General features: G+C 38.6%; 1 protein-coding gene and 1 long non-coding RNA gene across 6 annotated transcripts in view; one reads left to right on the top strand and one right to left on the bottom strand.

Annotated features, from left to right (window-relative positions):
- ECHDC1 (ethylmalonyl-CoA decarboxylase 1) overlaps window positions 1-9,992 on the bottom strand; it is a 59,708-nt gene extending 49,716 nt beyond the window's left edge. For 2 of the 5 annotated variants that reach the window (XM_073893900.1, XM_073893896.1), the window contains exons 1-2: window positions 9,598-9,869; window positions 8,820-9,083 (exon numbers count right to left, since the gene is read on the bottom strand). The gene's annotated coding sequence lies outside the window, so the exon portion shown is untranslated. The other 3 variants (XM_073893897.1, XM_073893898.1, XM_025865302.2) reach the window with 3 other exon arrangements.
- On the top strand, window positions 9,956-20,015 carry LOC112818063 (uncharacterized). Its single transcript, XR_003206517.2, has 3 exons — window positions 9,956-10,586; window positions 16,522-16,710; window positions 19,611-20,015. It is a non-coding gene; the product is annotated as an uncharacterized lncRNA (long non-coding RNA).
- The last annotated feature ends 3,121 nt before the right edge of the window (window positions 20,016-23,136 follow it).

A 23,136-nucleotide genomic window follows, 5' to 3' on the forward strand; every position in this document is an offset into this window, starting at 1 on the left:
TGCTCTCTATCTCATTCTCTCTCTCAAATAAAAAAATAAAATCTTTAGAAAAAAAAAAAAAACAATATCCAAGAATAAGACCTTAATGCTATTTTCCCAAGAAAAAAGGGGTCCTAACTTGCTATCATAAGTGCTGTGGCTTTCAACTGCCATAACTTTATTCTTACTATCAAACTCCTTATGGTCTTAACAGTTAACCCTCTTTCTTTCCTACTGGAAGGGCACTATTATATATCAAGGCCAACAAACTGACATTTCTTCCAAATTTTATGAGCTTAGTTTATTAGAAAACAGTCTCTTGTATTTTAATACTCATGGATGGAGAGGCAATTTTTTTTTTAAGTTTAATTCTGAAGTGTTCCAAGATTATTCTTTTAAAAAATAGAAAAAATAATATAACAAATACCCATTCCTCATTTTTAATAAATGTTAACATTTTTCTCATATTTCCTTCAGCTCATTCTTTTTTTTATTTTTTAAAGATTTTATTCATTTGTTTATTTGAAAGACAGAGAGAGCCTGAGTGGTGGGGGAGGGGCAAAAGGAAAGGGAGAGAGAGACTCTCAAGCAGACTCTGCACTGAGCATGGAGCCCAATACAGGGCTGGAGCCCAAGAGCCTAAGATCATGACTTGATCTGAAATCAAGAGTCAGACGCTTAATCGACTGAGCCACCCAGACACCCCCAGCTCACTTTTTATTTTCCAACATTCACAGAAGTAGAGAAAATAGTATAGAGAATTTTCATCTCAGAGCTTGAAAATTATCAACATTTTTGAAAACTTGTTTCATCTAATCACCATCTCACAACACATACAACCCACTTCTGCTTCCCCTGAGTATTTTAAAGAAAATTTACAGGATAACTTTCAAGTGTCTGAACACAAAAGCTGAGATCTTGGGCCACTGGCAACCTAAGTTAAGAAGCCCTCTGATGCACTCCTTAAAAGACATTAAGAGCAGTTTAACTATAACAAGTTCTTTGAACCCAGAAGTTACTTAACCTAGAGGTGGAGCTTAGCACTCTGGAACTTAGTAAAATTTGTTCTTAGAATCTCTCATCAATATTCAACTTGGACATTCATCCGCCCATGTAACAGCTTTCAGAATTATTTCTAACAACTACTGGGGTTATTCCTAGCAGGGTTAAGATTTCAAGGATTCTATCCAGAAGTAAATTATTTTAGGTTCTTATCAATTCATTCCTAAAACTTACGGGAAAAGAGGACCAGGGAAAGAGGCTCTACTTAACTGTAGTTTAGGCTACGGATCTAGGCACTGTCTCCCCATTCTGGAATAAAAATGACCAGAAATCAAAAAGAAAATATGCAGGCTAAGTAGAAAGGATGCAAAGTGCTCACATGCATGGAAGTAAGCAGACAAGTGTTTATTTAGAACAGAACATGTCCGGGGCACCTGGGTGGCTCAGTCAGTTAAGCTTCAGATTCTTGGTTTCGGCTCAGGTCATGATCTCATGATCTCATGATCTCATGGACTGTGGTATTGAGTCCCAGGTTGGGAGCAGGGAGTCTGCTTGAAAGATTCTATCCCTCTGCCCCTCCCCTCACCCCCTCGCTCATTCTCTTTCTCTCTCTCTCTCCTCCTTTCTCTCAAAAAAACCCAGACATGTCCATGCTCCTTTCCTCCCCCTCCAAAAAAAGTCACTATTTGCCTGTGGCTATAGTTATTGATATTAATCTGTAAGTAAAGAGTAATAAGGGGCGCCTGGGTGGCTCAGTCATTAAGCATCTGCCTTCGGCTCAGGTCATGATCCCAGTATCCTGGGATCGAGCCCCGCGTCGGGCTCCCTGCTCAGTGGGAAGCCTGCTTCACCCTCTCCCACTCCCCCTGCTTGTGTTCCCTCTCTCGCTGTGTCTCTCTCTGTCAAATAAATAAATAAAATCTTAAAAAAAAGTAATAAAAGCACAAGGGACCCACTTATGGACTCTGAGTAATACGCATAGTATACTCATGGGTCAAGGTGATAAACAGACCTAATAAGCAACCAAGCAAAGTAGTCAAATGTTACCAGTTGCAAAATAAAATATCTAAGTACTTAAAATTACCTTTAATATCTTTACCTGGTGCCAATTTTATACTCCTTTTCCAAAACTCATGTAATATGCTTACTTGTATATCATTCTCCCATCCCACCGCCAGTCCTATCAGATTAGGAAATGATGTAATTAAGATGATAGATTCTAGGGTATTAACTGGTTTTAAGGTATCTAAAGCCTCTTGAAGATCTTGAAAGCTAGAAGGAATGCTTATCAAACATAATTCTGTAACATTACAGGACATTTTCAGGTAACTAAAGAGACATTGCAAGATTTTTAAAATAAATTTCAAAATGAATAAAAGAATCCAATTATAACACAGAAATGTATAATGACACACAATAAATGCAGAAGAAATTTATATTATAGATGTTCCCACTCCCTGTATTAGTGCAATAAAAGGTACTTTATTGGTACTACATAAAATTATTGGGCAGAGAGGAAAATTACAGGATACTGTAAAACTGAAGAAAATGAGGCAATCTCTAAATGTTGACAATTATTACCACATGCTATTGGCATTGCTGTAAACAATGGTTCATTTGAAATAAATAATTTTCCTGCAAATATTACTGCATGTTATTCCCCATATCTACCTTATTTCTTTCCCTTGTATAGCCCCAGTTCTCAAAACTTAAGCCTGATTCAAAGGCATAGTTCCCTGCTTTTCCAACGGAGAGTAAAAGTTCTGTCTATGGAAAGAAAGTGCCTCTATAATTATGGTCATTAGTTATCTAGCATCACTAGAAAATGAGCTATTCTGGTCAAATAAACTAATAACCCTTTAACTGAAAGCAAAACTGTTCTGGACAAGGACAAATCCTTTCGTTGAAAGCATTCTTGATCATCTCAAGTACATAGAACTATAATGTTAAATATTTCTTTTTTTTAAGATTTTATTTATTTATTTGAGAGAGAGAGAGAATGAGAGAGAGAACACGAGAGGGGGGAGGGTCAGAGGGAGAAGCAGACTCCCAGCTGAGCAGGGAGCCCAATGTGGGGCTCGATCCTGGGACTCCAGGATCATGACCTGAGCCGAAGGCAGTCGCTTAACCAACTGAGCCACCCAGGCGCCCCTCATGTTAAATATTCCAATTAATTTCAAAATATTTCAATCTGTTTTTAGGTATTTCACATTCCTAATCATATACCTCAAATGTACACCCATAGAAGTACAAATCTATGTACATATTTTCAAAAGGGTTGAAAAAAATTAAAATAAGGTGGCTTCTCATGACTTGAGCTTCATGAAATTGAAGGGGATATAAAGTAAAAAAGGTAGAAAATTTAGGTCTATGGGAAGTGGGAGTGGGGAGAAAAACTTAAAAAATAAAATGTTATTACTAAGTATGAAGCAGTTATGAAAAAACACAAAGATTTTGGAGGTTTCCTAGATTATCACCCATATGTAAACATCAAGTTGCCTCAAGATCTCTTGAGCTGGCAAAAGAAGCCTACACTAAAAATCTCAGGAGTTATTGAGAATGACAAGCAATGGGGCTTGAAACAAATTTAACAAAACCAGTATCTTCAGGGCAAGATGTATTTATGTTCATAACCTTCAGCCATGTGAATAATTTTCTCATCCCCAACTGATGAGGGACAGAAGCAGAAAAATGTTCATCTTTAGCCCAGAAAGTTGACCTATATAGCCTTCATAGTTGTGATAAGGATCAAATCTGCACTGGTTGCTACATTCTTACAGGGTCTCAGGACTGCCTGTATCTCTCACTGATAGTTAATATTGAACTGAATGACAAACACCAGAGAAATCTTGCAATAGTAGTTTCATGACTATGAGTGGAAATTCAAAGAAAACATTTATGATCTAATATGCCCACTCCACGTTTCCTCCCTCTTGAGCACTAAGCATAAATAAAATCTTAAAAAAAAAAAAAAAAAAAAAAGGGCGCCTGGGTGGCTCAGATGGTTAAGCATCTGCCTTCGGCTCAGGTAGTGGTCCCAGAGTCCTGGGATCGAGTCCCGCATCGGGCTCCCTGCTCCTTGGGACCCTGCTTCTCCCTCTGCCTCTCTCTCTCTCATGAATAAATAAATAAAATCTTAAAAAAATAAATAACCACCAACTTCATACAGCAAAAGTGTAGCTCTTTCCGCCCAAGGGTCCTGAGACTGTGCTACTAAATAAAGTTGCACCATACAAGGCTCAAGAATTCTTTCTTGACCATTATGTTCCACCACCATGCAAATCAACCACTGTTCTTTCTCACTCCCCTTTCACCACCCCTAGACCCAAGTTCAGGAGTCAAAGTCCATGGGAAAAATACTGAAATATACCAAAATGTACCATTCAAAATGGGTTGTGATGGGAACAGCCATCTTCCAGTAATTCACCAAAATGATCAACACAAAGGGAAAAAGGAAAGACACCCACTGTATGTTCTCTAGCCTTTTAGAAAACATGGGGTTGTTCCTTTGGCCACATACATGCAAATCTACAAGAAAGGTGATATTGTAAACATCAAGGGGATGGGCACTGCTCAAAAAAGAAAGCCCCCACAGATGTTACCATGGCAAAACTGGAAGAGTGACAATATTACCCAGAATGCGGTTGGCATTGCTGTAAACAAATAAGGGCAAGATTCTTGCCAAGAGAATTCATGTATTGAGCATTTTAAGCATTTGAAGAGCCAAAATAGCTTCTTGAAGCATGTGAAGGAAAATGATCAGAAAAAGAAGGAAGCCAAAGAGAAAGGTTTTTGGGTTCAACTGAAGCAACAGCTTGATCCGCCCAGAAAAGCACATTTTATAAGAACCAATGGACAGGAACCTAAGCTGTTGGAACCTATTCCCTATGAATTCATGGCATGATAAGTGTAAAAAAATTCTAAGCAGAAACACACAAAAAAATCAGGCAATACTCCAGATCTCCGGGAGAGTAACCAAAAGAAAACATAAACTCAGGTTTGCTTTTCTTTGTAGTGCCTTATGGCCAAAATACTGGCAGAGGGAGCCGCCCTTAAAATACTCTCATATATTTTCAGAGTATCATTTCTCCAAAAGATTATGCTACTGCTCATCTATTAGCATGAAAATTGTATAGTTCCAATCCCCTCCATGAAACAAATCTAGGAAAAAAAATAAGGTCCACATTTCCTTTTTACAATTAAAGGTTACCTTTTGTCAAATTTTAAAACAATAGAAATGCTCTCAAAGTTTTCACTCTTTTTCTCCAAATAAATACATATTTATTTTTAAGTAAATTATCAATTTATAAAAACCTTTAAAACTTTAGACATTATTTCATGTAACTCCATAGCTAGAATCATGAGCTTTCTGAACGGACAAGAACATTTTTGTACATAGGCTATCTGATTAAATCAAAATATTTATGAGATGGTTATAATTATACACTATTGTTCATATGCTACTTCCATAAAGTATAATAATACTTTTTTATTTCCTGATTTGAAATTCAGGTTGTATTACAGTTGGCCAGAATGAAAATAAATTAAGATACTAAAAATGAAGAAAGCTATTGCCTGAGTCACCTAACACATACTAAAAAAGTTAGGTTTCAGAATGTGGGTGTGTTTTTTCTTAACCTAGGTAAGGGATACACAGGTATTTTCTGTTGTTGTTCTTTAAATTCTTCTTATGCATTTTTCACTATATGTACGTATGGTATATTTCTCAATGAACTTTTTTTTTAACTGAAGTATAGTTCCAAACTTTGGGGGCTGTCTCTGCCTCTACCAGTAATCTCTCTCAATCTTCTAAATGACCAATTTCAAAACTAATTTCTTAAATACTCTATTTCTTTACATAGAAGATATTAAATAAAAAACACACAGCCATAAAGATACTAAACAAAGAACACAGTGGCAACATAGTCTGGCAGGTCTGACAACTGTTAAAAAGTCCTTATTAAAGGTAGTGATATTTCTTAAAAATCAATGTAGAACCAGAAACTAGATAATAGAGAATTAGACATGAAGCTCCTGCCTCCAGTATATTAAAAAATTCTTAAGGGCAGGACTGCATCTTATTCACAGCCTTTAGCACACAGTTTCACATTTAATATTTGTGGAACTAAATGACCCCTAATGTGGCTATTACTGTGTAGGGACTACAGTACCTACCCATCATTTTCTCAACTAAATGTAAGATCTCTATTTGCAAAATAGGAAAAATTATTTCACTGTTGGGTTTCAATGAAATGCAAGTCCAGGATATGTAGCTACAAATGTGCAAGGGTATGATTTTCTTTTCATGTTTACAAAATGGATTTGCATACAACACAATCTCTACTGTTTCATTAATAAAAATATTAATACTTTTTAAGAAATGAAGTAATAAATAGTAAGACATCACTCTACCTATCTATAATATGTGTAGCTGGCAATACATATTTTACAAGGATCTGCTTAGTAATATTCTTTGTTCTTTCATATAAGATTTCTCTCACAAGAGGAATCTTAGGTCAGGTCTAGCCTGTTATATTCTCTTTCTCTGGATGAGAGGCAATTTACCCAGTGATAGATACTGAGGTTAATACCTAGTAACTGTTAGTGGCAAACTTAAAGAGGAAACCTGAGATTTGACCTTCTTTGCCTCACCTTCTCTTCTTCACCTTCCAAAGGAAGATACTGGTTTTGAGCCAAAAACAAGTAATTCAGTGTGTAGCTTTGTGTACTAGACAACAAAGTGAAACTATCTGCCCTGGAACTGCTGCTATTTGGATTTTCTTAGTTCTGTTCTCCCTTCTTTCTGTGTGTCTGTCTCTCTAAGAGGCTTATGTGGTAAAAGCAACCTGGGGCTGCCTTTATCCTGTCCCATTTGAAGACCAAATAGAGCAGGGCTCAGGGTTCCTTAGGCCTGCTGCTAGTCTAGGGAAAATGCGCTCTCAAGATCACTTACCAGGTCAGTTCACAAAACTGAAAGGTGTATATACAGTCAGAGCCAAAGGCAATACAGCCAAGCTTTTGCCTGGATATTCTCTATGCATGTTGTGCCCCTGGAGATGTCAGATATAGAATAGAAACTCAATGGAAAATTCAACTGAGGTCCTGATCTTTTCCATATTTACCATGACTTCAACATTAAAAAAAAGTGCCAAAAAAAACCTGATAAGGACTTTGATGGCTATTTTTAAAAATTAAATTTGCCTGTTTTCCACAATATTCTGTTTAGGGAAAAGAAAAAGCTAAACTAGAAAATAAGGAATAAGGCTTTCAAAATCATTAGCATTTTTAATCATTATTATTTCAATCATTATTATATCTTCTCTCTTGTAAGGAGACTATTCTGTCCTCATGTATTACCTCTCTAATATCCAACAACACAAGGGCAATTAGTATCGATGCCATCAGATCTATTATCTGCGTATCTTTAAATCATTACAAAATGAAATATACATATAACTAATATTTTTGCCTCATTAGACATCTTTGATATGCTGATTTTTCTAAGTAAATCTTATAACAAATACTTCACGTATCCTTATATTAATTCCATTTTTTCTCTCCTTTCCCATTCCTATCCCCCTTCCACTACTAACTCTGCCTTCTTTTCTCTCCTCTCTTCACGTTCCCTTGTCTGTGCCACAGAAGAGTACCACAAAAACTCGAGGGCACTGCTTAAGCCTCCTAGGTTTGCTGACCTCAAGTTGAGAAATCCAATTCTAGAAATTTGGTAATCACCTATTATGTATACTTTCATCCCAATTCTAAATTCAAAGATCAAATTAGACAAGAGTTCAGTGCTAAGGAGATGACAAAGTATTAGCCACTAATAAACTACTATAGTATCTGAAAGTACATATGAACAAACGGGGCTGAGATTCAGGTTCTCTGTAAGCATGAGGTTAAACAATCAGCATTTTGGATTGTTCCAGAATGACAAGGCAATGAAAAAGTTCTGAGGAATTTACAATTTTATAAACTTTCTTCAGGACAAAACATATGTTTAAAATTTGTCACGCAGGATGCTTTGCTGTCCTGCCACACTCACATCAGCTGAAGGAGCTCTTAGCCAAGCCACTGGAAAAGGGAAAGAGAAGAGAGCCCTATGGACATCTGAGATCACATGTGTTACTCTCTCCCATTTTTGTTAAAATTCTGCAAAGGTTTTCAAACAGTTCCCCTCCTTGCACAGGGAATAAGCTAGCTTTTCTTTTAAAAGCCATACATAACGCATGTGCCAGAATTACGAAATCCAGAAAATTAACACAGATGCATACTTAATAAGAAAACAATCAGCCTGAGGCAGGTGGAAAACAACAAAAAAGTCAGAAATATTTTAGGCTGTCACTACATGACTTGTTTTTCAAGTTTTAATTTCGTTTTAGCCTGTCATTATATAACCTACCTTTCAAGCTTCATTTACTTGCCACCATACACACCCCTCTTCCTCATATAGCCAAAATGAACTTTTTAGTTTCTCAAATCCTTCAGGTTTTTGCTCTTCATTAAACACTTCTACATATGTGCTCCCTCACCTATTACACTTATCTCTTCCTCAGAGTAACTCCACATCATCTCCTTTAATACCTTAGACTGCATAAAATACTGTCTGCTTGCACAGTATTTTTAAGCCTCACGTAATAATTTTTTAAACAGAACATCCCCACTGCATTTTGGAAAGTAAGAAAGCTTTTACAATGCCTAGAAGACTGCCTGACAAATAATATAAATCAGTAACAATCTGGCTAGAAGTATTAAGAATTCATAATGCCTTAGGAGGCTTAAGACTCTGTCCACAAACCAACTCTCCACCTACCCTATTTCCTACTCCTTTCACTCACCCGGTTTCAACTCCACGGCTCTCTGCAGCTGGTTTCTCTTCCCGGAATGGAACCGACTATCATCTACTTCTCTTTCAGGTCAGGCAATAAAATTGCCTCAATCAGGTCAGGAAAGGAGCATCTGATTTACTACTCCTCCCACTCCCAGGCGATTTCATAATTACATCTTTCCCTGTTGCTTCCTCCAATAGAGTGCTAGGTCTTCACAGAAGGGATCTTCTGTTATACTTGCCAATGTCCAGTTTATCTCTATACCTACAGCACCTAAAGCAACAGCTGATAAACAGGAGGTTCTCAAAAGTGGGGAAAGGAAAGGAGGGGGGAATGGGGTCGATATAGATTGTTTTCCTCAAGGAACTTATCAGCCCTTTCAACAAGTAATTTAAGTAATCTGTGGTTTTAAACCCCTATATTTGTGACGTGTGTGTGTGTGTGTGTGTGTGTGTGTGTGTGTGTGGCATTAAGAGGATTATCGAGGCTCAAAAGAATTTCAGGACGTAAAGAACCCATACCAAAAATGATTTGGACATTTTGTTGTTGTTGTAAAGTCGATTGCACGAAACAAATAATATAAGTTTTAATTAAGCAAAGTAATAGTGAGAAGGACAAATTCAGAAGTCCTAGGAAACCCCACCTACCCAGCACAGGGCCTGCAAAGTATTTAGAATTTAAATTAGTGCGTTGAAGTCATGCTTCCGTATTCTAAAAACCTAGTAATCCCGGCGGTTCGCCACATTCCTTATAAAAGTTTTACTCTTTTCCCGCCGCCTTCATTCACCTCGCAAAGTCCGCCCGCGGCGCTCGGCACTGCTTCGCGGCGCTCGGCACTGCGTCCCCCCACCCAGCAGAGGGCAGTGGGCCTCCGCGATGGCCTCACACGGAATGCGCCGCTGAGCCCGGGCAGGTCTCCGCTTGGAATTCGTGTGGAGAAACACTAAAGTCTATTATACAGCGACAAACTAGAGTCCTCTCTCATATGACACTTCAAGTACAGTCCCTACGGCCACTCGGTCCCGCAGACCTCAAGGCGGGCAGCATCCCCTTCCGCTCCCCCCCAGACCTTCTTCCGCTTTTCGCTCCCTTCTTCCGCTCCCCCTGGACTCTCTTCCTTTTGCCGGGGTTTCCCTTTCGTTCCGCCGCGGGCGTTCACTCGTCTCGGGTCCTCGTCCCTTTTCCCGGCCGCTTTACCGGCGCCCGCGTCTCCTCCTCTCCTGGCGCCCCTTTAAGTTCTCCAGCGGGCACGCCTGATTCCGGAAGTCCTGCCCGGTCGCCCAGCGCCCCCTATGCTCCCGCGCTATGCCGGGCCTGTGCAGGCCCTCCCTTGGGTCGTCAGCGAACCCGGGATGAATGGACCTGCTTCGCGTTAAGGGCGTTAAGGACTGGCTGGTCCAGCGAAGCTTATAGACTCCCACTTATTTTTCAGGCTCCCTCTATACGTGGGAAGAGTGGAGGGAGAAGAAAGCCAGGTTGGGGAATTTTGAAAGAGAAGGGGAGAGGAAGGTACCAAAAGCTGTTACTTCTTGAACATCTTTTCTGCGTTATTGAACGCAGAAAGTATTTGTCTTTTTTTTTTTTTTTAATTTTTTTTAACGAATACTCAACATATGCCCTGCATGTGATACGATTTTTATAAAGCTTAGCAGGCTTAGAATTCTGTGCCAATAGCTATCGTACGGAGCCAACAGGACTCTCTTCGGAAGACAGCTGGAAAGGAATGCCATTTTCCACTAGGATTGGGATCGTTTTGTCAAAAAGGAGGAACAGAAGGTAGATCTTAGTAAATAAGGGAATAGGCTGGTGGGAGGAACAAAGTGCTAAGAAGGGGAGATGAGAAGCAAGTTTTAGGGTATGGAGATGTGGATAGTAGGGAAGAATTGGGAACCAAGTTTGGACCGATGGGAAGAAGTCCAAATATTGAAAGTATTTAATTCCAATTTAATATGAAATGAGCAGCCATTACACTGTTGAGCAGGAAATTCACTTGATTAAATGGTAATTTGGGAGAATTAGTTTGTAAAGTGGGGGTAACTAGATGTATTTATGCTATAAATTTGTATGTGGTTATATGGTACTGCACAAGTTCTGTGTATTGGTGTATGGGACTGTGGCGTTACAAGGTTGGCAGCTGTGGCTAAGAGGTTTGGCCTTTAACGTTTTTTGTGTAGATTCCCTGCTGGTATGTATCTTTTTTTCCCCCCATCCCCCTACCCCCTTCCCCTCTAGAACCCTCAGTTTGTTTCTCAGAGTCCATAGTCTCTCATGGTTTTCTTAAGTTCAAACAAAGTGTGTCTTTACGGATGATACTATCTCATGCCTTTCCTTTTTGCCAAGCATGTAGTTATTTGCTAGTTCTCAGAATTTACCAACAAGTTGAGGAGATACAATGTTTTTAAAAGTTTTAAGAATACACACTATCAAAAGAGGTCCAAAGCACCTTAGGGATTTGGAGGAGGGAAAAGAGGTTGGCAACTAGTGAAAATCAAGGAAGGTGGCCCCAAAAGAGGGCATTTATGCATTTTCAGTACTATGACTAATATGCTAACAGATAAAACAGCATTTTTTTTTCTAATTGTGCTGAAGTAGTGCCTTTTCACCCATAGCTATGTGAGTGTAATAGGAGAGAATGGGAATTTGCAGAGGTGTCCGGTGTCAGTGTATTAACGGAACCAACATGAGTTCTCTCTTTGGTGAATCAGAAACTGCACAGGTTGACAAAGAAAACTTATTTACAGCAAATGAGATCGTGGGGAATGGCTGCCAAAGCCATGACTCCCTGAGAGCGGCTGAATTCCTTTTGTTTAGGGTTAGAAGGAATATTTAGATAGGGGAGCCTTGTCATCCTATGTACAGGCAGGCATAAGGTCATGCATAACCTAAGGAAACATGCCTATGTATACATTATGTGTTATGCAGAGGAGGCTGAGGCTCCTCCTTGGGTGGAGATTTTAGTATTATAATGAGGTAAAGATCATTGTAGGTCATTCTAGAGGTCACTCCATGGTCCATCTGTGTAGGCACAAGTCAGATTTAGCTTAAATAGTCTGAATGGTCTGGGAAGGTGGGATGGCAGGAGGTCTTGTCTGGGCAGTCCCCATCCCCTGGGGAGCAGTGTTGGGTTTCCTTTGCCTGAATCAAAAAGAAAGCTGGAAAGAAGAGCTTCGGGAAGAATGTAAGACAAAGGTAAGTAAGTATGAGCAAGTGGGCAGTAAAGGCCAGGTTTTGGTGCCAAGCCCATAAATTGGAACCTATTTTGAGGTTAAGCCACAAAAAAAGAAGTTAAAGTGTAGTGCGTACAAGCAGGTGGGAGCTGGGAAGGCTGAGACCAAAATAGCTGGTACTTGCTTCCCATATCCTGTAGAAAGAGGGAAAGTTCTTCTATTTCAAGACCTAGTCTTTCTCATTTCTTTTCTAGTAGCATTCTGATTACTCATCTGTATGTATAGCATTTCACTGTACTTGCACATACAACCTAGTGTCAAAATACCTTTTACTATAATAATGGTTGTGCCAAACCACAAACTAAAAGGTAGTGCACTGTAATATTAGCAGGTTGTATCCAGTTATTTTTTAACTGCTGGCTCAATAAACAAATATTGGATGACAATTTCTTTAAACATTTGCTTTTTCATAAAATACATATCCAGGTATTCTCAGCCTCCTTCACTTGACTGTTAAACTGCTTTCTTCCTTTTACTCCATATCATGTTATAGTGAAAACTTTTCAATACAGATATCACCCACTATCTAAAAGTTACCATTAGGGGCACCTGGGTGGCTCAGTCCTTAAGAGTCTGCCTTCCGCTCAGGTCATGATCCCAGGGTCCTGGGATCGAGCCCCACATCGGGCTCCCTTCTCCGTGGGAAGCCTGCTCCTCTCTCTCCCTCTCCCCCTGCTTGTGTTCCCTCTCTCACTGTGTCTCTCTCTGTCAAATAAATAAATAAAATCTTTTAAAAAAAAAGTTACCATTAAACCTTTCATAAGCCAAAATGGCATAAAGCAAAGAAGAAATTACTATTTTTGGGAAAATTATTGAGCAACCCCAGACCCAAAAATGGTAATGAGACCCAGAAAATGATGCCCTCTCTTTATTCCCATTCTTATACAAAACTATCTTGGGCACAGGAGAGCCACCTAAGTTACTGGGATGGCTGTCAATTTTAAGACTCCTGTGTGAGGTTTCCTCCTCATTGGTCTAATGTGATATCCTCCACATCCCCGGTCTAGCCACCTCTGGCCAAGAGACCTCCACCTAGAGCCAGCCAAACCGGTACCCGACTGAATTAAAACCCAACCGGGGACTGTTTCCTAGGGAAGCTGGCTGTAAAGACTACTTGTGTTGGAATGTCGCTTAGACCATGGTGGATTTCTATTTTCATCAGTGTCCCCTACTGACTACTTGAATTACAACATTGGGTAATTTCCTCTTATAAAACTTTTCTAGTGTTTTCCATGGGTTAAAAACAGGTTTTTCTCAACATGGCACAGTATTTCAACCCATTCATTGGCACCATTTGTAGTCGAGAGTGCAATGGGGAAGTGGAAGGATGCCAGCATCCCAACAAACCCTCCCACAGGGCAAGGTTTGTTCATAGCGATTTTCATCCAAGGGATGCCTCTGCTCCCTTTGACACTGGGAACCTCTGACACATCTTGTGTGGGATGCCACCTGGGAATTGGGGACGGGAGATTTTCTTGGTAATACACCTTCTCAGTCCCCAAGGACTCTCTCTTGGGATGCCTTTTAACCCACTGGAAACAATTCAGATTGCTAGATTTAAGGAAAAATAGGACTCCTCTTCTGTGGCACTGTATGACCTCAATACTCCTTAGGAGACAAGGAACAATGGCCCATTTAGCTTCAGTATGATCTCTCAGTTAGATTTCTTCTACAGGAAACAGGACAAATGGGCTGAGGTCCTCTGTATGCAGGCATTCATGACCCCAAGTCAGGATCCCGACCTATGGGCCTCTTACAGAATGTGTTTGGCCGCTAACCAAGCTACTAAACCCCCCTTCCAACATTGGATGATGGTTATCTAAAAAGACCTCCTCCTCCTCCTAATAGACCCAGGTTGCCAAAGGAATCACAGGCCTTCCCTCATAAAGGGGATGCTGACTCTCTCACTGTTCCTCCTCCTAATAGACCCAGGTAACTCTTGTTGTATGGTGGGGGCTTCTCCCGCATTCATTTCCCAGGTTAATGGCTATGATAATTGGAGTCAGTTGTCTGTGGTCAGGCTACCTCAGGACAGGGACCTTAAGGAATAGGCCCAAGCAGCTGTTGAAACGCCTTTGGTTTCAGGGAAGTTCCCTGTCTCTTCTGGTCGGACATGGAATGCCTGTTTTCACTTTTTGTTGGTGAGAAAAAAACAAACTCTCTGTTCCATCTGTCTGAGCTGATGAGCTTTGGGATGATGAGTCCTCTTTATCCGCCCTGTGGCCTTCCATCCACTTGCAGCCTTGCTGGCCGCGCCTCACCTTTTCTGCCTCGGGTTCCTCCTCCTTTTCTGCACCAACACCGGTATGGCCTGTATAACCGCTCCTATACCATCTCAGTGCCTCCAGACCATCAGCTCCTACTCTTCCTACCCTCACTATCAAGGAGTGAAAAGCACCCCTCCTTAGACTTAAACGGACCACTGCAGATTTCTCCGTCAATGCCCCAAGTAAAAATTGACAGTGGGCAATAAATTAATTGAATTTTGGCAGATACAGGTGCAACATATTCTATATTAAAGCTGATTTGAGTTTGTTGGTTTCATTAAGATTGATATATCTTTGGAGTTGTCAACATTAAGTATAAAACTTTTATCAAGGTTTAGTAAAGGTCAAATAGGCTTGTGTTATCTCTTGCAATTTATCAACAAAATATGACATAAAATGATGGTTAATTTTGTCTGTCTCAAAGTTTTCACAGGTAATTGTTAAAATAGCTTTCAGACTCTTCAGTGGCCTGGAGCTTGGCGGTTTTCCTTGGATGATGGGTTGGATTGAGTTCACTGGCTGTCTCACTCCTCCAAATGAGATAAGATACTGAAACATTGATTATTGAGCGTAAGGTTTATCTGTTTTTGGCTTCTTACTGTAGAGAAACTGAGAATACTTGGGTCTGTTGGTAAACATGCTTTATGCTTTATTAAAAGATTATACTATGGAAAAACATGTTTTTAGAAATTATTAAATGTATTTATAAATTTGCCAATCTAAAGAATTCTGGCATAATTGACAGCTCACAATTGGTTACTACTTAATTTTCACTGGAGACTAAGGATTCTAAGAGTTAAAATTCTGGTAAATGTAATTAAGACTGATGGAAATAAGGAAGGCACTCTGTATGTAGGACAGTAGGAGATATATAAGAAAGATATAAGAAATTACAGTATATTTTGTTGAAGGAAAAAGAAAGTAGTTTTGTCCTAGAATGAGACTGGTTGTTTGGAAAGAAAGGGCTTAGGACAAAATCTGAATGCGAAAGAAAGTTGTAGAAAGTTTGTGAAGGAAAGCTTTAGAAAAGAATTTTATGTGTGGTCAGGACTAAGGTTGAAATGAATGGATTTTAAAAGTACACTAGTATAAGATTGAGATTCTGCTTTTCTCTGTTAAAAAGACAAAAGTTTTTCTTGGATTATTGGTCTGCTCTTCATAAGAAAATGTAAACAAAGTTTGTTTTTTTTTTTCTCTTTTCTTTCTGCCCAGAAAACCAAAGCTTCTGTATTTTGTTTTTATCAGGTCTTTGATTACTTAAGAAAGTTAAAACTTCTCAGTGTTAAAGGAGCTAAGTTTTACTAACAACTATATAACTTCCTGTAGAATTCCTTATTGCCATCTTGGTTAAATACTAATATTAAATTTATAATGATCTGTAATTCTATTGAGGCATGTGCTTTAAAACTTTCTGACTTTTTAAACAAATTTCCTGAAATTTAAATGGCAAATGAAGTCTTTGTGACTAATTAGGCTTGTTCATTTGGTATGTAAAGTTACTTGGAAAGCCCTGTCAAACCAGTGATGACATCCCTTGGGTTATATTGTATGGGTAAATGCTATAACTATTCAAGAAAATATATGAAATTTTTGAAGTTTTAATATGTCCTAATATAAGGTCATCACTTAATATTCTGATTATTGAAGTGTTATGTATTGTAGAAATAACTGGATTTCCTTGTCAGCTAGATTAAAATGAACTCTCATATCAGATCTTTAACCATGTCCACTTCCGAGGTTTTTTGTCATGTCATTTATACTTATTGTTCTGATGCTCTTACGAAATGAATTTTGTCTTCAAGGAGATTCATGCAAAGGACTTTTTATTGACAAATACAGGTATTTGATATCTTTAAGCTCATAAAACTGAACTGGATAAAAATTTCCAGAACTAATGGGAAAGCTGCATTCAAGCTGAACAAAAATTAATAACATGGGACTAAATGAATTGAGAAAGATGATTATAGTTTTTATGACTCTTGTTTGAAACATTGCTGGTTCTCTAATGTATGTTCTTTTAGGTTAAGGAAGTTTTCTTTTAAGTTATCTGTGACTTATGCAAATATGATAAAATATTCCTTTGCAAACAAATCGAAGCATCTAACTTTTCTCCCTACCTGAACCCTCCAGAATTCAGAAACTCTCAGTAAGTATTCTTTCCATGGTAATTATAATTATTTGCATAATTTTGATGAGAACTTATTCTCCTTGTAACAGGACACCATTTGGAAACATTGGTTATATTACTTTGACTGGAAGGTCCTATTTGAGAGGCACATGCATAGACTCAGCTATCACCAGACAGCTTTAAGGAATTAAGGTTGACTTTATGGAGCCAACAGAGCCTGACATCTTGGAAATGTTAGCCTGATACCTTGCTTACAGAGTTCCTAGCAGCCTTACCAGGTGAGTAAAGAATGTCACTTCCTGGCAGGCACGGGAACCCCAGGATATTTGGGGGACCTGGAAAAGAGGAATACACCAAAATCTACTGGTATTGCAGACAAGTCTAAGGACAAGTATTTGGCTTGGCTCTGGCCTTGAGAGGCTATTGAAAGTTCAATCAATACAAATTTTCCAGCAAAGCAGATTTTCTTTTTTTTTTTTTTTTTAAAGATTTTATTTATTCACTTGACAGAGAGACAGCGAGAGAGGGAACACAAGCAGGGGGAGTGGGAGAGGGAAAAGCAGGCTTCCCACTGAGCAGGGAGCCCGACGTGGGACTTGATCCCAGGACCCTGGGATCATGACCTGAGCCAAAGGCAGACGCTTAACGACTGAGCCACCCAGGCGCCTGAGCAAAGCAGATTTTAAAGGATCTCTATGATCAACCACTATTCTTGCTGACCTTATGTAAATAATTAGGCCAAGTTTGTTAAAACTGGACTTGTTTTACAGACAAATTAGTCTTGATTTGGCTATCTCTGGAAATAAAGGTAAATTTAGAAAGAAAAATTATTTTTCAAATAATGTATTCTTATGAATGTTAGATTCTAGTTTTGATTAATTGTCATAAATGTTTGTCTAAACTAGACAACTTGAGGTAAACTTCAGAGAGAGTGCCATAATAACTCATATATAGATAATCTTCCTGCTTGTTACTCTGTGGAGATAATAAAAGGAACCCCATGGACATGATTATTTAAACAGCTGGACAGGGGCACCTGGGTGGCTCAGTCGGTTAAGCGTCTGCCTTTGGCTCAGGTCATGATCCCAGGATCCTGGGATCGAGCCCCGCATCGGGCTTCCTGTTCCATGGGAAGCCTGCTTCTCCCTCCCCCAGTCCCCCTGCTTGTGTTACCTATCTCTCTGTCAAATAAGTAAATAAAATCTTTAAAAAAAAAAAGTTTTAAACAGCTGGACAATGAGATGGACTCCCCAACAATTGTGTAACTCAGCTGTCACCTTGATCAATTCTATGTGGCTGGAATAAAAAGTTGCTCCTTAAAATCCAGAACATACCCTACTCCATGGGGTTAACTATGGACTTATGGAAATAATAGTTGGCCCCACCCTCCTTATAATTGGATTGGATAATTGGGGATGCCCTTTTCTCCTGGGACAAATCATCTCCCACTTGCCAGTGATTCCTTGTAATTAAGATATTGTTAAGATTAGACATCACACAAAGAAGGCTTCTTAATGGTTTTATCCCTTAGCCATATTTGTCCTGGGAGTCACTGTCTATCGATGTAAAATTACAAGTAGAGGCTTTAGCCAAGCATACAGTGGCCACCTTTGACCAAACCCAAAATGAAGTCACCCACAAATTCGAAAAGTGGCCCTCCAAAACCTAATGACCCTTGATACCCTAACTGCAAGTCAAAGAAAAAGTTATTATGCTAATATTACGACTCTGTTGTGTATATATCCCAGATGACTGCTAATGTATCCAAAGTTTTAGCACACATGCACACCACATCTAAATGGTAACTCTTTTTACAGCAGAGATGTAATGTTTTATTTAGTCTTACAACTTTGGTCTTTCTGATTCACACAGAAGAAACTCAACCAAGAAGAAATTCTTCTTCAATTTTAACCGTTATTTTAAGATTTGCCTACTGGAATGATAACTTTTTAAATTTTGTAGTAAACTCCCATTCAATAGAATTAAACTGTCACCTGAGAAATTTAGTTGAGAGTTGACTTCTCACACAATGAACATTCTGTTTGCATAAAGCATTTGCTCCAGTATGGAAACAGTAGGGTCAATATTTCATCTATAAAGACATGTTGGGAATCAATCTTTGAATTTTAAACTGTAGCTGTTAACAAGTTAATTATTTCAGAATTACCTGTTAAGCAATCAAGTACTAAAGCGAAGCCTTATTTCAGTATGATTTTAGGGTCTTTCAGGTCCTAGGAGGCCCTGTCCTGGGCACTGAGAATCCAATGGTGAACAAAGATATGATTGCAGTTGTCTAGGAGGAGGGCATGACAAACTGAAGCAAATAGTCAAAATAGGATTACTGTGGAGAAAGAAAAAATAGAGAGGGATTTTTTTCCCCCCCTACATTTTAGTTTATTTTAATTGTCAGTAAATAGATGAACATGAAGGTTAGGATGACAAAACAAATAATTTTCCTTTCAACATCTACCTGAATTCCCAATGAATAAATTACAGACAAAGTTTTACTTAATGATTTATAAACATAAGAAAAGTAACTGTTTACTGAGCACCTACTATATACCAAAGTGACATACATGAACTCTAATTGGGGACAGTACCAAAGTGGGCAATTGCTGTTTTTCATACAAACTGGAGTTTCAGCCTTCACTCCCCCACCCCCAATCACCTTGCCACCTTGGTGTCTCCACTGTATGGAAATCCTCGCAGCACAACTCAAGGGAGGTGTCAGTGATTTCATTTTATAGATGAGGAAACTGAGATTAGGTGCTTAAATAAATTGCCAAAGGCCTCACAGCTTCTAAATGCAAAAGTTATAACTCAAACCCAAATCCTGTGGGTTATTTTCTTTACAGTGCTTCAATAATTGTTATGTTTCTCTTTTGTATCTATACTGAATACTGGGCTACATTAAAAAAAAAAAACAAAACCTTCCTCCATTTGGTTTCTTATACCATTTTTAGAGCTTCTTCTACCTCATTTTTTTTCTTTACTCAGATTTATGTCTGAGTAAAAAAGAAGAAAGGGTATTTTAAGACAGCCAGCAAACATTTCTGATTGTGTGGCTACACAGCCAGGCTGATGTAGAGGTGAGGAGTGAGTGAGTGGAGTGTTCAAAACTGATATTCCCAGTGTTAGGTTCAATATTCTTAATTCCTGTTTTATATTCCCTGTGCAGGTCCCGGGTCAATTGGTCCTCAAATTGCTTTCTTAGTCTGGCTCTATTTTGCAAACGAATGAACTCCATTGCCAGTTGGTATATTGCCAGTGTAGGACAGCAGAGAGAAACTGAAGGCTGAGAGGAAGTGGGTAGACATGCTCTGCTCCATCTCCTTGATGGCGGCGCCTTGATTGGCAGCAGTTGCGTTTCTTAATGGCACTCCAGCTCCGGAAAGGTGACATGGCCCCTGTGCTCTGACCGTGCTGCCTCTGCCTTTTGTCCCTTCAGGCTGAGATGGGGGAACTAGTGGGTGGCCATGGTTGCTAGCCTCTGGATGGCGTGGCTGTCCTGTTGGGCTTCTCAGTTTTTCATCTCCTGTGTAACCGTTCCCCCTCAATAAAGTCCTGCTGTTTTAAAAATTCAGGTGGTTTTTCATATGCTATCATTTTTATGTGGAACATAAAAAAAATGAATAAACAAAGAAAAAGCAGAAACAGACTCATAAATACAGAGAACCAGCTGATGGTGGGCAAAGGGGAAGGGGGGAATGGGCAAAACAGGTGAAGGGGAGTGGGAGGTATAGGCTTCCAGTTATGGAATGAATAAGGCAAGGGGCTAAATGCACAGCATAGTCCGTGGTACTATAATATAGTCCATGGTATTATAATAGTATTGTATTGTAACCGATGGTAGCTACTACACTTGGGGTGAGCCTAGCATGACAGAGTTGTTGAATCACAATGCTGTACACCCGAAACTGATGAAACATTGTGTGTCAACTCTATTTCAATTAAAAAGAAAAAAAGAATTCAGGTAGTTTTTGTTTTCCTGATTGGATCTTGACATTTACCCAAAACACTTTATACTTCACTATAAAGATCTGTGTGCTTTGTGATTATATATTTAATAAATATACATTTAATAAATATACTTCATGCACTTGTGAGTGTATATTTAATAAATGTCTTCTTAGCCAAACTCTATGTTTCATGAGGGCAGAGACCATGCCTGTCTCCTTCACCCCTGCATTACAGTAATTGCCAGGTGAGAGGTGTTTAATACTTATTTGTGGAATGAATGAATGGATGAATAAGATGAATCGTAAAGTTTTTCTCTCCTCAAAGCATCTGTCACCTCCTCACGTCTTATTCTTGCCCTGAGATAACAAGGTAGAATAACAACAAAACAAGCTAGTTCTTCTGTACTTACTGACACATCCTCATGTCATTCAGGAAAAGTCAACTCACCCACAAAAATCAAGTAACATCTGCCCAAATGATTAAAATAAAAGTGAAACACTTTTAAGTACCAAAGAACAAAAGGAAATACATATTTTTCAGTATTGTATTAAGATTGATCCATCAATAAATATAGCAACCATTGTTGTCTGGCACGGGAAACTGTAAAGAATTGACCATCATTTGATTTGTTTTCTTACTCATTTTTCAAAAATTTAACATTAAATCATAAAACTTTAAAAATAATTGAAAGTTTTCAAAACATGATTATTGGCTCCACAATAACTTGTAATGTGGAAATGGCATGATTTATGTAATCATTCTCTTGTAGAGTTAATTTTTGCTCTCAAGAGTACTGTAAAAAACATCCATACCATCTTTTTAAAAGATCTCTTGATAAATTCCTTAGATACATTGCTAAAAGTGTCCAAAGGTCATGAATAAGTTTTAAAGGGATTTGATGTTTGTTTTCCAACTTGTTTTCTAGAGAGGTTAGACCAATTTATACTCCACCAGCAGCACATGATCGTGTTTGTCTCATTTCTGTAATTTCTTTTCTGGGTGTATTTACTACAGTTTTAAAACCAGGATCTCACTTAAACTATAAGTGTTGTTCATAAATTATACACCAGATTTGTAATGATAAACAGGTGCCAAATTGATGGCTATTCAGATATTATAGTTGTAATAACTTGTCATATCTTTGTTCCACTGCTTCTGTTGAACTGTCCCCTTGTTTCTTTTGCCTAAAGGAGTCTACTGATAGTTCCATATGGGATATGTTTGAAACCCTCATGGTTTTAGATGCCAACTCTTACTACCATTAATTGCTTTATTCAATTTCATAATATCTAATACAAATCTGGATATAATAGGCCCTTTGTTTTAGACACCCACTGTAACTGCCTTTTGCAGCAATAGACACAGAATCTAAAAGTAAATCCATTTTAGATTCCTTCTCATATGATATTTTCTCTTCCTACAACAGCATGAAGTTCTTGATAGCAAAGAAATTTTTATTAAAGGTTGGAGACTATCATCTTTGGAATTTAAATGTTTTTATTTTTTAAACTTTGAAGGTATTGAGGTTGCAATGTAAATTTTACTTAATACAGAATTACATTGTTATGGATGGTGGGAAAACTGAAGCTACATTTGCTAATGTTTTTCAGTAAGTTATTTAAATAAGTAAATCAGTGACCCAGAATATTTATTGCTATTCCACACTGAGATATACTATGCAAACTTTCCTTGGGCAGAGAGTTGGGATTACGCGATCAAATTATCGCATTAGATCAAAAGTGAGTATTCTACTGGCACTGTTGAGGAACCTGGACTGGATTGCCCGATGGAAGAACCAAGTGGCACTCAGAGATCTTGGAGGACAGGAGGTTTATTTAACGCTGGTGGACTCAGAAGACAGTGATCTCCAAAGGCCTGAGCCCGGAGCACAAAGGGGGCAATTTATACACTTCTACTTCTGCATACTTGGCACTTTTGGTGCGTGCATGAAGCAGGGCAGGGAGAAGAACCCAGAAGAGCCCCAGGGCAAGGACTGGGACTCTCTCGCTGGCTTAGTCAGCCATCTTAGGACACAGATTTTCCTTATTAGCATGACTGAAATCAACCTCATTCATTTAAACCTTGAAGTAAACTTAAACTCATGTTCATAAAACATCTTCATTTAGAATTTCTTTCTTTGTTTTCTTTCTTTCTTTCTTTCTTTCTTTCTTTCTTTCTTTCTTTCTTTCTTTCTTTCTTTCTTTCTTTCTCTCTCTCTCTCTCTCTCTCTCTCTCTCTCTTTCTTTCTTTTAGAATGAAAATCTTCTTCCCTTGTAAATATGTCAGGAATCAGACTATAGACAAGGAATTTGATTTGGGTGGCAGGCAGCCTTCCTGAACTCCTTGAAGAAACATTGCATAAGCAGCCACTGACTCCTTAGACAGGTTTCTCAAGGCTTCTTGACCCTGTGGCTTACCATATTTGGACACACAAACCATATGCAACTGGAACTCATCTCCTTTATAGTAGAGCTCAGAAATCAATATGGTGAAACATGGGTGCTTTTTTTTCCCCTCTACTACAGCCATCATTTATATTTTAGACGTGCTTCCTGTGAAATCTTTAAAAATTGAATTTCAGGAAAGAAAATATCATAACTGGGGAGGAAAAAAAAGCCATACTTGTAGGGAAAATGTGTTTGTGCCATATGCCTTTAAATTAACACCAACTGTTTTTGTGAATGTAGCAACCAACATTTTAAAAGCCAGCAAGACATCTACTTTGAAAATTAAGTGAAATCTTA

This window comes from Callorhinus ursinus, unplaced genomic scaffold, assembly GCF_003265705.2.
Source record: "Callorhinus ursinus isolate GAN/ISIS: 27379988/994484 unplaced genomic scaffold, GSC_fseal_2.0 scaffold6, whole genome shotgun sequence".
NCBI lineage: Eukaryota > Metazoa > Chordata > Mammalia > Carnivora > Otariidae > Callorhinus > Callorhinus ursinus.